This window comes from Eutrema salsugineum, unplaced genomic scaffold (genome assembly GCF_000478725.1).
Source record: "Eutrema salsugineum unplaced genomic scaffold, Eutsalg1_0 scaffold_10, whole genome shotgun sequence".
Lineage (NCBI taxonomy): Eukaryota > Viridiplantae > Streptophyta > Magnoliopsida > Brassicales > Brassicaceae > Eutrema > Eutrema salsugineum.
The window spans coordinates 5,111,482-5,125,813 of record NW_006256908.1 but is presented as its reverse complement, the minus strand read 5'-3'; positions in this window follow the sequence as shown (position 1 = coordinate 5,125,813).

The following is a 14,332-nucleotide window of genomic DNA, read 5'->3' as shown; positions in this document are numbered from 1 at the left end:
ATCTGAAGTTTCAAGCCCAATGTATAATAAGCATTTTGTTTAAGTAGTTCGTTTTACATATGCCCAAAAATGTTATTTACGAAGGTTTTTTTTATAAACATTTTAGGTCTTGGACCCATAATCTCTTTTGGTATTTGGAGTCAACCGTTGGTATTACCTTGACGTCATAAATCCTTTATCTCAAAATGGAGTTGAATAGTGACATTGAAAACTCTCAAATACCGCTAGACAACCATTCACTTAATGAGGTAATTTAATGAATAGTTGTCATAGTTTGAATTATATGAGTAGTATTTAACCTGTTCAGATAATATGAGTACATATGAGTACCCATATTCAGATATACTTCAAAATACTCATGCCCTTTTATTAAAAAAAAACAAAAAAATTTGAGCGACGCAAATAACAAAGGAGACTAAGATAACAGTTGAGAACATATTGACATTTGAATTTTGCATTATTTTAAGTAACGGTTAATTATGATCTAAAATATTATAAATAATGACTTTTAAAACAAACTCGCGTTTAAATTCTGAAGTTTAAATTAGTCGTCGAAAGGAAATCAATATAAACTGATCTACATTTTTTTCTCAGTCACAACTCACAAGATGAATTGAAATAAACAGAAAACTCACAAGACAAATTTAAGAGAGAAAGCCAGAAACGAGGGAATTATCGCTTTTTCTGCCATGGACGCTTTCGAGAAGTTTCAGAAAGTTGCTGAAGTGAGATATACAATAAAATTTACAGAGCCGGAGAAACATACTGAATTAATCTTCGCTCGCATCTTGATGAGGATGTTCCTTCCACTACCTCTGCGAGATCTCCTTCTCGCTGGTGATCCCAACATCGCTCAGTTGACATTTTTTCTCGATTGTGTCTCTGTTCCTTTGATAGTCGATTCTCTCGTTTTTCCAGTTTAGTAATTAATTGATGATTCCTTTGATATTTTCTTAGGTTTTTGTTCAGGATAATTGTGTACTGCGATTTGATCCTAGTTTTCGCATGATCGCTTGTGATCTCAATAACCGATAATTGCTTGACATTTTTCGATTTGCGATTAGGGTTAGTCTATTGTTCATTCTTAGTAGATTTGCTAATATTCCAAATTGGTAATTGATCACAGTCTAGGAAAAATTCATCGCTCTTAATTAGATGATGCGTCTCCATGAAGATGAAGAAGGCCCAAGAGATCTCCATCTTTCACATGATCGCTCGTGATCCCCATATCGTTAGGCACTGTCGTTAGAAAATGCTATCAGAGAGTGTTTCTTCTTCTTTATTTCTTTCTCAATATTTCATCAGCAAAACCTAACTTGTGGGGATATTTCAGAATTAAGAAGGAGTTATTGGACCCGTTCGTGTTGCTAGTTAAGTCTTCCTGTAAAGTTTTTAATGTTTAAAAGCAGCCATTTTTTTGTTCTGTTTTGCTATGTTTCTTAATCAGTTTCATTACCTTTTGAACATATGGCCTGAACTTGTTTTCTCAACTATCGAACATATCATATGGTCTGGTTTCCTGGCAACAAGTAAGTTAATGTAAAAGCAAAAAAAAAGAAGAAGTAAAATAGAGAATTAGGACGTGATTCAACACTATATAATAATTAATTTGCTCAGATTTTAAATTATCAAAGTTAGATAGCTTACCTAATCAGTCATATATATCTCTACAAAATTATAGCGAAATTTATTGCTGATTATGAATATATTAACTAATATACAAAATATCACAATCCCTATATAAATAAGCCATATTTCACTCAAACATCCACAATCAACAAACACTTTTCATCAACTTCTATTATATTTCCTCCCCTCCAAAAAAGAAAGAAAATAACTTTGTATCCTCAAAGAAGATGGAGAACAAAAGAATGGCCGTATTTGTGGTGATGATGTTGACGATTGGAAACCTTATGTTTGAGTCGGAGGCTGTAAACGCAGATTTTCCATTATGTTACATTAAATGTTATGAACTGTGTATTCTTAATCCAATCGCTCTAATTAAAAATAGCTGCCCCCCCAAATGTCTCCACAAATGTGGCGAGAACCCCGTTTCTGAAATAAAACAAAACAAAATCGACCAAACTGATTATTTCTGCAAAGTTGGTTGTGTCATGCATCGTTGTGTTTCTGTTGAAGATCAGGGTAAGTTTATCGCAAACTTTAATCTTCATATAAAATTCTATTCTTATTATATAGCTCATAGTGGGCTACTTTTACGATGTTTGTATCTTTTTCTAGATGATCACATACAATTTTATAACTCTTTGATACTATCCATGTTTCCGGTTTTGTTGTTGTGTGTGTGTTATGAACAGATACAGAGGTAGGTGAGGAGAAGGCTACAGTCTGTGTGAATTCATGTTCGGACACGTGCAATAAAAAGAACTGAACGCGATATTAATTAGTTTTATCCTACAAAAATATATGATGTTCTAAAAGAGATAGTATGAATCATTATTGGTCTGTTTCGATCTAATATTCAATTCAAGTCATTGTGATTCAGTTTCATCTAGAAATCTTATCTAGCACTCAGATTTTTTTAGTTGCAAACCTGTATGGTGCTTCTTTGTTTGGTTAAAGAAAAAAATCACACCTTTTCACTTCTAAGCTGAAAATTATTCAGAATTTTACAAGTTGCTGATTAGTTGAAAAACAAGTCAGAAAACTTGTTTTGAAATATGTAGAGCTGAAGAGCATGGCTTAATGAATCTTATTATCAAAATTCAAATTTATCACTTCGTTAACTTCTAAAAATTTCCATTAATCTTGTTGTCATTTAAGTGATGACTAGAACTAGTTCATCTTGGTTTTCCATTCTAAGTGATCAAGTTAAAAGCTTCGACTAAATTTACTACATCTGATAAGAAATCCGTTTCAGTTAGGTGATGTTCTTTAGCCTAAACAAATATCATTTATGATAAATATGTCACAATTTTGGTTACATTTACATTTATTTTATTAGTAAGAGTAATGCAAAATGCATTTTGGAGTTTTATCAGCAGAATAATAGCCACCAAAAATTGTATGAAGGAGGAACATAACAGATTTTATCTGTTAGCCTAGAAACTACTTCTGGAAGAATATCATGATTATTATATACACTTTCATTGAAATTGTTTTAATTTTTTATATTTATGTTAATAGTTATATTAAAAATGTTTCTGTATCTTATAAACTCGTTATGATATTAATATATTTGATTTACTATAAAAACAAATGTCACAATGTTGGTTATATTGGTTGTTTTTCTTAACACACTTATTGTTATTGTATAGCAAAAAATAGAGGATACAAAGTATAACAATTAGTTAATAAATGTTAAAGATAGGATGGTGGAGTAAACAAGAAACTTTATTATCTATTCTGATTTTGATTCTGAGACCATGATGCGGAAGTTTTACGTATGGTTCCCTGAGAAGGCTTGATCGAAAACCTGTCAAACGTCTCTTTATGCCTGTATCAATCTATCTTTCTATCATATATGAGGAAAGTCACTCCGTGCCTCTCGGGAGTAGGGGGCTTTGTTCTGGGGGAGTGACTTGCGCTGCTTTTAGAGAATGTAACTATACCTCAGGAGCCGGGTTCGATTCCCAGCGTGGTAAGGGACGCATACCATAAAAAAATAAATATTTATTATTTGATCTATATCCTGACATAAGAATCAATCAACAGCACCTAGATCATGAAATGGAAGTAGGTTCGCAGGTTCAAGTGAGGAAACCCTATAAGCCCTAAGGGTATCTCTAACCCTATCCCATTTTTTCCTTCAAATACCATTCTGGAAGAAGTTCTTCTCCAACCCTCCATTTTCATCTCCAAAATGGAGGAATGCCATTTTTTCTTCCAAATATGGAGTAACTCCAAATTTTTTTATTTACAATATAATCTTTTACTTTTCATTAATTCTTAAAACTATATTTTTTATAATTTAGTTCTTCGTATTATATATTTAATTTAAAAAAAGGTAGATAAATTTAAAATTTGAAAATAGAAAATAAAAAATATAAAAAGATTAATTGAAACTAGAAATAAAATAAAATTGAAAAATATATAAGAAATACATAAATTTAAAATGTATTTTGTTTATTATTTTAAATGGTGTGTAATATTATTTTTACATTATAATGGTTGAATTTAAAATAATATTATAGTTTATTGAAGTTTTAACAGAAAAAAATAAATGGGTTCATTTGTAATTTTCACAAATAAAGTGCATTATTAGTAAATAACAATAAAATAAAAAAGAAAAAATATACTTATAATATTCTTTTTGGAGTTGAAAATAGAGGAATACATTGGAGAGAAATCTAACTCCAATTTGCAGTTCCTCCATTTTGAAGATAAAATAGAGGAATACATTGGAGATGCTCTAACAACATTATTTTTAATGTCACACGGTTATAGAAGTACAATGCATAGAAACTCTCAAGGAATATTTTTTTTCACACGAAAAAATCCAACAAATAATGGTATTACAATTAATATCCAAGCTTTTAATTTGTGTAAATCAACCCTTAAATCAAATGCTATTAAATGTCAAACGGACTACAGAACATATCGTTTTTCTTCTCATGTCTATTCACTTTCCTGAATTTTTTAATATCTATCTGATTTCCCTAAATTGGCAACTTTTGTTATATGAACTTGTCAAAATTTTCATATGGTCTAAGTTTTCTTTAATATGTGATTCTGATGACATTATATATATTGTTTGTTTTAGGTGAGACAAGAGTTCAAAAAATCTAAAATGTGTGCAGAGCTACATGTAGCGATAGTTCTTGCTTCCATTATCACAGAGTAAGAGCCCCATATAATTGATGCTTTGTGGCAAATCTAGAGTATGTATACATCAACATAGTAACAATACAATCACGAACTTACTGCAATAAACTATCTTTGTCTTTAGTGTCTGCTGACATAATTGTTTTGTACTTGTACCATAGGATTTTTAAGCAGGAAGAACAAAATTTAACTAGTCAACTCCAAAGGAGTCAGGTAGATAAACTTTTCTGCGTGTGTTTTACTGTTTTTTTTTGTTGCTATTCATCATTCTGGAATCTTGGATGATAAACCAGTAAACATACTTTTGTATCGATTTTGATAAAATGTTAATTTTTTTTTTAAATATCTCTGATTTGTAACTTGCAGGAAGAGGCATACCAAATTTCTCAAAGATCATATTTTAGTTCTTGGAGACTCCTTTGAACATGAGGTGGCCAAAACATTCCTCAGTGCTAAGGTTCTTTTCTTAGACCACCTAGCATTCTCGTGCAGTGTGTATTCTTTGTTTTTAATTAGGTACATTTGTTAGCATTTCATATGATGGTTAGTATAATATAAATTGGGGTGTCATAGATTAGCTACATTCCTCTCTTATGTATTTTTTTTACATGATTTCATCTTGTTTCTAACTTGTCTCTAGTAAGGTATTTCTTAGTGCCATTAGGTAACAAGAAGCCATTTGATAAAGTCTAAGGACAAAAGATGTAAGTGCATTTGTTGCTTATAGATATATTTATTTCCTCTTAGTTTATTTCTATTTATTTTCTTGCTTTTAAGACTTGTGTTATATAGACCTCTATTATTATTATCTTTTCTAAATTGCACAACAAGATTGGAATATTCGTTGTCAGTTGTGCTATTATAATTGAAATCATCCGAGCTGCCAACGATAATTTAGACTGACCTTCTCTACATCCTTCATAGATTGCAGCATTGTCTAACAAATCATAAAATCGTTTAGCATCTACATTGGGTTCCTCAACAACATTACTAGTATGCGTTTCATGAAATGAATCTGTAACCATCTTATGCATCCTATCATAATATGGACATTGATCAGATTGATACTGATTAGGCTGATAATCATTTGATTCATCAAATTCAACATGATTTTAATAATTACTACTACTACCAGCATTCCCATGAGCAGTACTGGCATATCCTTCTCCATGTTGATACCAAACAAAATATTGCGGCATGAACCCTCTATTTAATATATGCGACCACACTGTTTGGATTAGAGTATACCTTGTATTCTTGCATTTCAGACAAGGACAAAACATCTTCTCGCTTTCTTTGGTTCCTTCCATATTTGTGGCTTGATACATGAATATTTCCAACCCGTTTTTGAATTCTTCTGTCAACGCCCCTTCTGAATCTTTTCGCATATACATCCAGCTTCTTAGCTTGTATATCGACATGTTGAATTAAATTCAAAAAACCCTCTCTCTCTCTATATATATTTTTGTTGTTATTGTGTTTGAATGATGTTGTTGTGAATGAAAGAGGAAATGATGATGTATTTATAGCAAAATTTTGTCCTTTACGACGCTTTTACGACGCAATTCGCAATTTCCGAAGACTTTACATCAGTTATATTTCAACGACCATAGGTAGGTGAACATGTTTTAAATGTTTTTGACCTACATTATATTTCGACGTAAAAACGTTGTAAGATTACATCGATTATCTTACGACGTAAAAACATCATAAATATCCATCGTTTTTACGACGATTTTGCATCGACTGTAGATGCTTGCTTTAATCGACGTATAATCATCGTAATATGTTGTAAATATTACGACGAATTTACGACGCCTAATTTGTATGAATATTTTACGACGATTTGTTTTTTTTTTATCGTAAAAACGCCATAAAATTGCAACGATTACTAAACCATCGTAATGGATCGTTGGAAATCAATTGTTCTCTTGTAGTGTTATATATATTGGATCACCCTGTCAAGATTAAAAGTATATGCAAAAGTCAATCTCGACATGAAGGATCAATAAAATAATTATTCATTACAATGAGGTCACAAACTTACTATAATTTATATTTGGTTTTGGAAGTATAAACTACACACAACCAACATTCTCCATTCAATCTGGTCAAGTTTTCCATGCATCTCACAACCATATCCAGCGGCTAATGCTCAGAGTTTTGCACTACAAGAAAAACATCATTTTACAACGGTCGAAATGGTCGTTATTTCCTCGTAATAGGGCTATTACGACGGATTACCGATGATTTCAAAACCGTCGTAAAGTCATCGTCGTAATAGACAAATCGTCGTAAAATCGTCGTATAATATACGAATGTTTCGTTTCGTCGTAACATCGAGGGAAACAAAATCGTCGTAAAAGCGTCGTACAGTTTACGACGATTTTACATCGAATTGCGTCGACTTGGTCTTCGCCTGGACCGTCGTTAAGTGGTCGTTAATGGTTGACGTAAGATCGTCATAAAATGTACGACGCATAAATCATCGTAAATCAATCGTAAAGTATTTAATCATTTCGTCGTAAAATCGTCGTAAAGCACGAACGTATAATCGTCGTATTTGTCGTCGTACATTTTAGTCGTAAATTCGTCGCAAAATTTACGACGAATGTACGACGGTTTTAATAAAGCTATTACGACGATTATACGACGTTTAATATAATTGAAAATTAAAAAAAAAATTAATTCGAATTAAAATTTAAATTAAAAAAATAATTTATAATTTAAATTTTATTAAAATTTGAAATTAAAATTAATTGTAATTTACATAAAAAACCTACAGATCTAAATCTAAATCTAAATCGTCGATCCCATCGATCCCGTCACCGGCCTCCTCCCCATCGTCTTGGACGTGTTCCTTGCCGGGTCTTCGGTTTGATGCTTCCGCCGGCGCCTGATCTCCGGCTCTAGGAGGCTCAACCCCGAGAGATCGGAACATCTCCTCGTCCGTCTGCACTGGCGGTTGCGTCCAAGTGGATGACCCGGCGGCAGACGATCCGACAACCCCATCAGCCCGCAGCTTGTCCAACTGCGCCATGAGTACCGGGTTGTCGGCTCCCATGATCTCGAAGAGACCGTAGAGCTGGTCGATCCTCGTCTCGTACCGGGTCCGCATCTGGTCGATCTCCTGGCGGATAACCGGATCCGGAACCCGGACGTGACCAGTCGCGTAGCTCTCGGGGTATCACGGATGGACCCCATCCCTAATACGCGCCCCTTTTTCTTTGGGGCAACCTACAAATATTTTAAAAAAATTATGGTTAGAAATTTAATTTAAAACTAAAGTTACATTAATTAAATATAGTAATTAAATTTATCTCTTCGAAGATCTGGTCCATCTCTGCCACCGTCAGCGCCGGGGTCGATTAGACCGAGCTACCTCCGGGAGACGTTTGACGCGCCTGCTGAGTCAGCTGCGTCTGTCGCTCCTCGATCGCCGCACAGGCGGCGTTGTAGATCTCCTCCGCCCGAGGATCCGTGAATTCTCCGTTACGCTTCTTATACGTCTCGGCGAAAACCTTCGTCATCGGAGGAAGTTCTCCTCCGTTATCTTCGATCTACAAAATCAAAATGAAAAAATTAATTAGTATCGAGAAATAAAAGTTAATTATTTGAAAACAAAAAAATTAGTAATTTAAATTTACTTACCATCATAAGCCGTCTTCCGGCAAAAGGAATCTGGCCGGAAGTGTGCGGGACGTTCTTCCGATTTCCCGCATCGTCAGTAGCGTTCCTGAAAAATATTTTCATTACAATCTATTATTAGAAAAAAATAATGTTAATATTATTGAAATTAACTACTTACCTAGATCCAGAACACTTGGCGGCCGTAGTCTGGTTGTGCGGATCCAACCTGTACTGGACAAGGCCCCGCCAGACGGTATTGGCCATAGGCGCCGGCTTGGCCTTGTCGCCGTCAACCTACCACTTCCGTTTCCAATCGGAAACAGTGTTGTTGAGGCGGAATTTGACCTTCTCCTTGAAGGCCGTCTCCACACGTCCGTGTGCGGATGTTTCCCAATGCTAGTTTTGCTAGGAAAAAAAAAGAAGTTAATAATTATTGTAAAAAGTTAAAATTTAAAATCACAATTAAACCAAATGGTAAATTACTAACCGCAAAACACTTGAACCAAGTGTCAAGTGTGGCGTGATCCAGCTTCTTCCAGCTGGTATGGGGTTGTACGAAAAACCCCTTGATGATATCCGCAACGTTACGACCGACTGTATTGTCGGTCGTAAACCTAGTCAAATGGAAAGAGGAAAAGTAAATTAATATCAAATATATAAGAATAAATATTAATTATTTTAAAAAAATTGTAGGAAAAAAATTACGTACCAAAAGATGCCCGGGACTCGATCCGGGTCGAGTTTGTTCATGGTCTCACGACCGGGTTGCGCTAGAAGATCATGTACCGTAAACTGGGCATACGGTACAGGCGGGATCGGATCAGCCTCAGGATCGGCCTGTGCGTGAGCCGCTGGTTCGGCTAGTGGTGGTGGAGGCGGTGCCGGCTGCGGAACAACGACCGGTTGGGAAACCGTCCGTTGTGTTCCCGAGGACTCCGGGATGGCTGATCCGGTCGCCGAGGTAGACGGGGCCGTACCGTCAGAATCGACGAGCTGTCGGTAGTGAAATCTCTTAGCCCGAAGAGCCATATCGACAGAACTTACAAAATTTTAAAAAATTAGTTACTAAATTTTCAAATATTTATTTAAATTTACCAAAATCCGGGCCTAACTAAATTCCGAAACCTAAATCTAAATTCCGAACCTAAATCTAAATTCCGAACCTAAATCTAAAAGAATATGTAATGAAATTAATTTAACAAAAATACTTACAAAATAATTGGCTGGAGAGTAGGGAGAGAAGGGAGAGGTAGATGTCTAGAGAGATAGAGAGATTTCTAGAGAGAGAGAGTGAAGAGAGGAATGAGCGACGAAGGAGGAAATCTCGCGTCCCTTATATAGATTTTGTGATCGTCGAAAAATCGTCGTAACATTACGACGGTTTTACGACGATTCGGTTGTATAACAGTCGGTCCACTGCATGACATGACATGTGTCGTGATGGGAGCATTTGACCGTTACGACGGTTTACGACGATTAAACCCAAAACCGTCGTAAAATCGTAAATCTTATAAATGGGATATTGCATAAAGAACAATGCAAAGGTTATTGTATCCTAACATATAACAAAAAGTTTACAACTTTGCATGTATGATGGATTTATGACATGAGATAGTAAAAATTGAAATTCTGTAATCTAATATATAACCTTTCACTTAACATTTACGAAAACATGCATGAACTTGTAAATATGTATGTTTTTTTTCAAATTTTTGATTTTGATCAGATTGGTAGCATTTCATATAAAATAAGATAACCAATCAAAAACATTTGTGAAATACCTTACAACCAATAAGATATAAAAGATTCAAATTCTTGGATTTCAACATTACGACGATTTTACGACGAAATAGTGTACTCGTCGTAAAATCGTCGTAACTTTACGACGATATTACGATGGTTCGTCGTAAAGACGTCGTAATGTTGAAACCCTATTCATTCAGGGCTTAAAACCTAGACTTAGGGTTTAGGGTTTAAAAAACCGTCGTAAAACCGTCGTAAAATCGAATTTTAGAGTTTTTAAAAAATTCAAACAAACAAAGTTACAAATTACATAATAACAAACATTCACTAAATACAATGCATGAAACTCAATCAGATTCATCTTCCTCTATTACTTCATCACCATCACCGTCGTCTTCTTCCGCCAAATCGTCATCATCGGTTTCAGCAAACTCATCATCACCTTCTTCTTCTGTATCATCGGGAAGATCTTCAACTTGCCTGTTCCGAGGGTCTATTAAGAAAATCTCCTCATCAACATCTGGTTCAGTCAGATCTACGCAAGTGTCCTGTTGAAGTGGAACATCCTCAACCCCTACAATCTTGCCCCTCGGAGCCACTTTAACTACTGCTAATCATGAAATTTCTGTTGATCGAACTCGAGGATATGGCAGAAACGTTACCTGTTCTGCTTGAGAAGCTAATATAAATGGCTCAAGCCTGTTGTACTGTCGTGATTTGTTCACGTCAAAAACTCCAAACTTGTTTAGACGTACCCCTCGTCCAACAGTTGGATCAAACCAATCACATTTGAAGAGAACAGTTTTCAGCCTTAACAATCCAGGATACTCTACTTCAATTATTTCTTGCACAACTCCATAAAAATCGATTTCACCCCTCACGCAAACCCCATAGTTAGTTGTCGCCCGCTTTGCACCGTGACGGTATGTGTGAAAAACATAGCCCCGAGTGAAATACATTGAGGCTGTAGTTATTTTGGCCTTCGTACCTAGTAGTAACTCATGGAACCATGTTGGAAATTCATCCGGATCATTCGGGTCTACCTAATATGAAAAAAATTCCGCTTTTATTTCTTGATTTCGATATATAGCATTAAAGTAGTCTTTTAATTAAAATTTTAAACGTACTTGTTCTTTTAACCACTGGGCATAGTGTTGATCTTTACGATCATTGATTTCAGTTTCAGAAACCCCAGATATGCATTCTTTAACCTCATCAACAAATGTGCTGAGAAAAACAACAAATAGTAATTAATACTGACAACTTTAAAAAAGATATTATTAATTAAATTAAAAGGTACCTTTCATACGATGACAACTCTTCACAATTTAACAGGATATACGTATGTGCACTGTGATAATCTTTTTCATTGGACCACCAAACATCTTTTAGTTTTCCACTAAGACGTCCGATCGGCGAGAATATGTCAGGTACATCTTCAACGGCATATGTATGGCCAACTCCTCCATCATCATATCGACGAGTAGCTCTATTGCGTGTTCGTACTTTCGGTGCAAAATAGTATGAAGTGAAGTGTGAAGCCTCTTGCGTCAAGCTTTCCGCCACAATTGAGCCTTCCACTTTAGCTAGGTTTTTGGCTTTACCTTTAAGATGCTTCATGAAACGCTCGAACGGATACATCCACCTGTACTGAACGGGTCCACCGAGCTCTGCTTCGTGTGGGAGATGAACAGGAAGATGTTCCATAACATCAAAAAAATGATGGTGGGAAGATCTTTTCCAAATTGCACAACAAGATTGGAATATTCAATGCCAGTTGTGATATTACATCAACTGATAATGTTCGTGTACTAAGATCCCGAAAAAAGCACCAATGCCTCCTATAGCTTCATGGACGTTTTTGGGCAAGAGTTCAGCAAATGCAAATGGAAATAATCGTTGCATAAACACATGGTAGTCATGGCTTTTCATCCCAGCAAACTTTACCCCCTTCTCAACAGATTTGGAAAGATTAGAGACATACCCATCAGGAAATTTAACGTCAGAAGAAACCCATCTGAACAATGCTGACTTTTGATCTGCACTCAACCGAAATACAGGAACTGGTGCTTTCCCGTTTCTCAGTAGATGCAACTCACTTCTGTTGCATAAATTAGGCAAGTCCAATATTGACTTACCATTTTCTTTTATTCTTCCCGCTACGTTCATAATTGTATGCATGATGTTATCAAAAAAGTTTTTTTCAATGTGCATGACATCAAGATGGTGTCTGAGCAGATGATCTTTCCAATAAGGTAGTTGCCAAAAGATACTTTTCTTGTGCCAATTATGATGAACTCCATAACCTTCAGGCATATTTGCAGGAGTGTGCCAGTTTCCCCCACGAGTTACTGTTTCTTCTGCCCTCCAATGATCGATTTGCGCCTGTATATCAGCTCCTGTTAAATTAACGGGTGGAGGGACATGTACACTTTTGTTCTTCATAAATAACCTTTTGTTCCTCCGATATGGATGGTTATCCGGTAAAAATCTCCGGTGACAATCAAACCAACAAGTTTTTCTACCATGTTTTAGCTGAAACGCATCAGTTCGATGAAGACAATAAGGACAAGATAGCCTCCCATGTGTAGTCCATCCTGATAGCATACCATAAGCGGGGAAATCGCTTATTGTCCACATTAGCACAGCCCGCATAGTAAAATTTTTCCTCGTAGAACAGTCATATGTACGAACGCCAGTATACCATAACTGATTCAACTCATGTATGAGTGCTTGAAGAAATACATCGAGAGCTCGCTTCGGATGATTTGGACCTGGAACCAAAATACTTAGGAAAAGAAATTCCCTTTGCATGCACAAATCTGGAGGAAGGTTATAAGGAGTTAGGATTACTGGCCATAATGAATATTGTCTACCAGACATACCAAATGGACTAAAACCATCAGTGCACAGACCAAGATAGACACTCCGTTTGAACTTAGCAAAATCTGGGTATACCATATTGAAGTGTTTCCATGCCTTTGCATCTGATGCATGAACAACTTCTCCATCTACTTGTGTATGTTCCGCATGCCATCTCATTGATGCAGCTGTCATTTCAGATTAATAAAGCCGTTTTAACCTATCAGTTATAGGGAGATACCTCATACGTTGGTACGGTATCCTTTTACGCCCACCAGTTTGCGGCCTGTATCTTGGTTTTTGGCAAAATCGACATTCCTCCAGCTGATCATCATCTTTCCAAAAAATCATACAATTGTCAACACATACATCTATCATCTCAGAAGGTAGACCAAGACTAAAAATCAACTTCTGAATTTCATAGTATGTTCCCGCTGCCAAGTTATCCTCCGGTAGAGACTCCTTCAGAAGATTAGCCCAATCATCCATGCAAACCTCAGCCAGGTTATGATCTGTTTTAATTGACATCATCCCAGCTGCCAACGATAATTTAGACAAGCCTTCTCTACATCCTTCGTAGATTGGCTGATTAGCATTGTCTAACAAATCATAAAATCGTTTGGCATCTACATTAGGTTCCTCAACAGCATTACCCGTATGCGTTTCATGAAATGCATCAGTCACTATTTCGTGCATCCTATCATGATCTACACTTTGGTCATATTGATACTGATTAGGCTGATGACCATAATTCGATTCATCAATATCAACATGACTTTGATAATTACTACTACTACCAGCATTCCCAGTATTACTGCCATATCCTTCTCCATGTAGATACCAAACAAAATATTGCGGCATAAACCCTCTATTTAATAAATGCGTCCACACGGTTTTGGTTAGTGTATACCTCGTATTCTTGCATTTCAAACAAGGACAAAACATCTTCCCACTATCTTTCGTTCTCTCCATATTTGTAGCCTGATACATAAATATTTCTAACCCGTTCTTGAACTCTTCTGTCAACGCCCCATCTGAATCTTTACGCATATACATCCAACTTCTTAGCTCGTATATAGACATCTTGAAAATAAACTCACAATACTATCTCTTTTTATTGATTAGACAATAAAGGAGATGGTCTCTTGTGTCACGTCTAGCCACGTGAATAGAGTAAATTAACCTTATAATATTATTACTTCTTTTTTTCAAAGTAATATAACTCTTAATTCGGGTTTCCGGCAATGGACAACCCAATATATAAGGATTTACAACACTATACTAAAATTTAAGACACCTACAATGGGTCTCC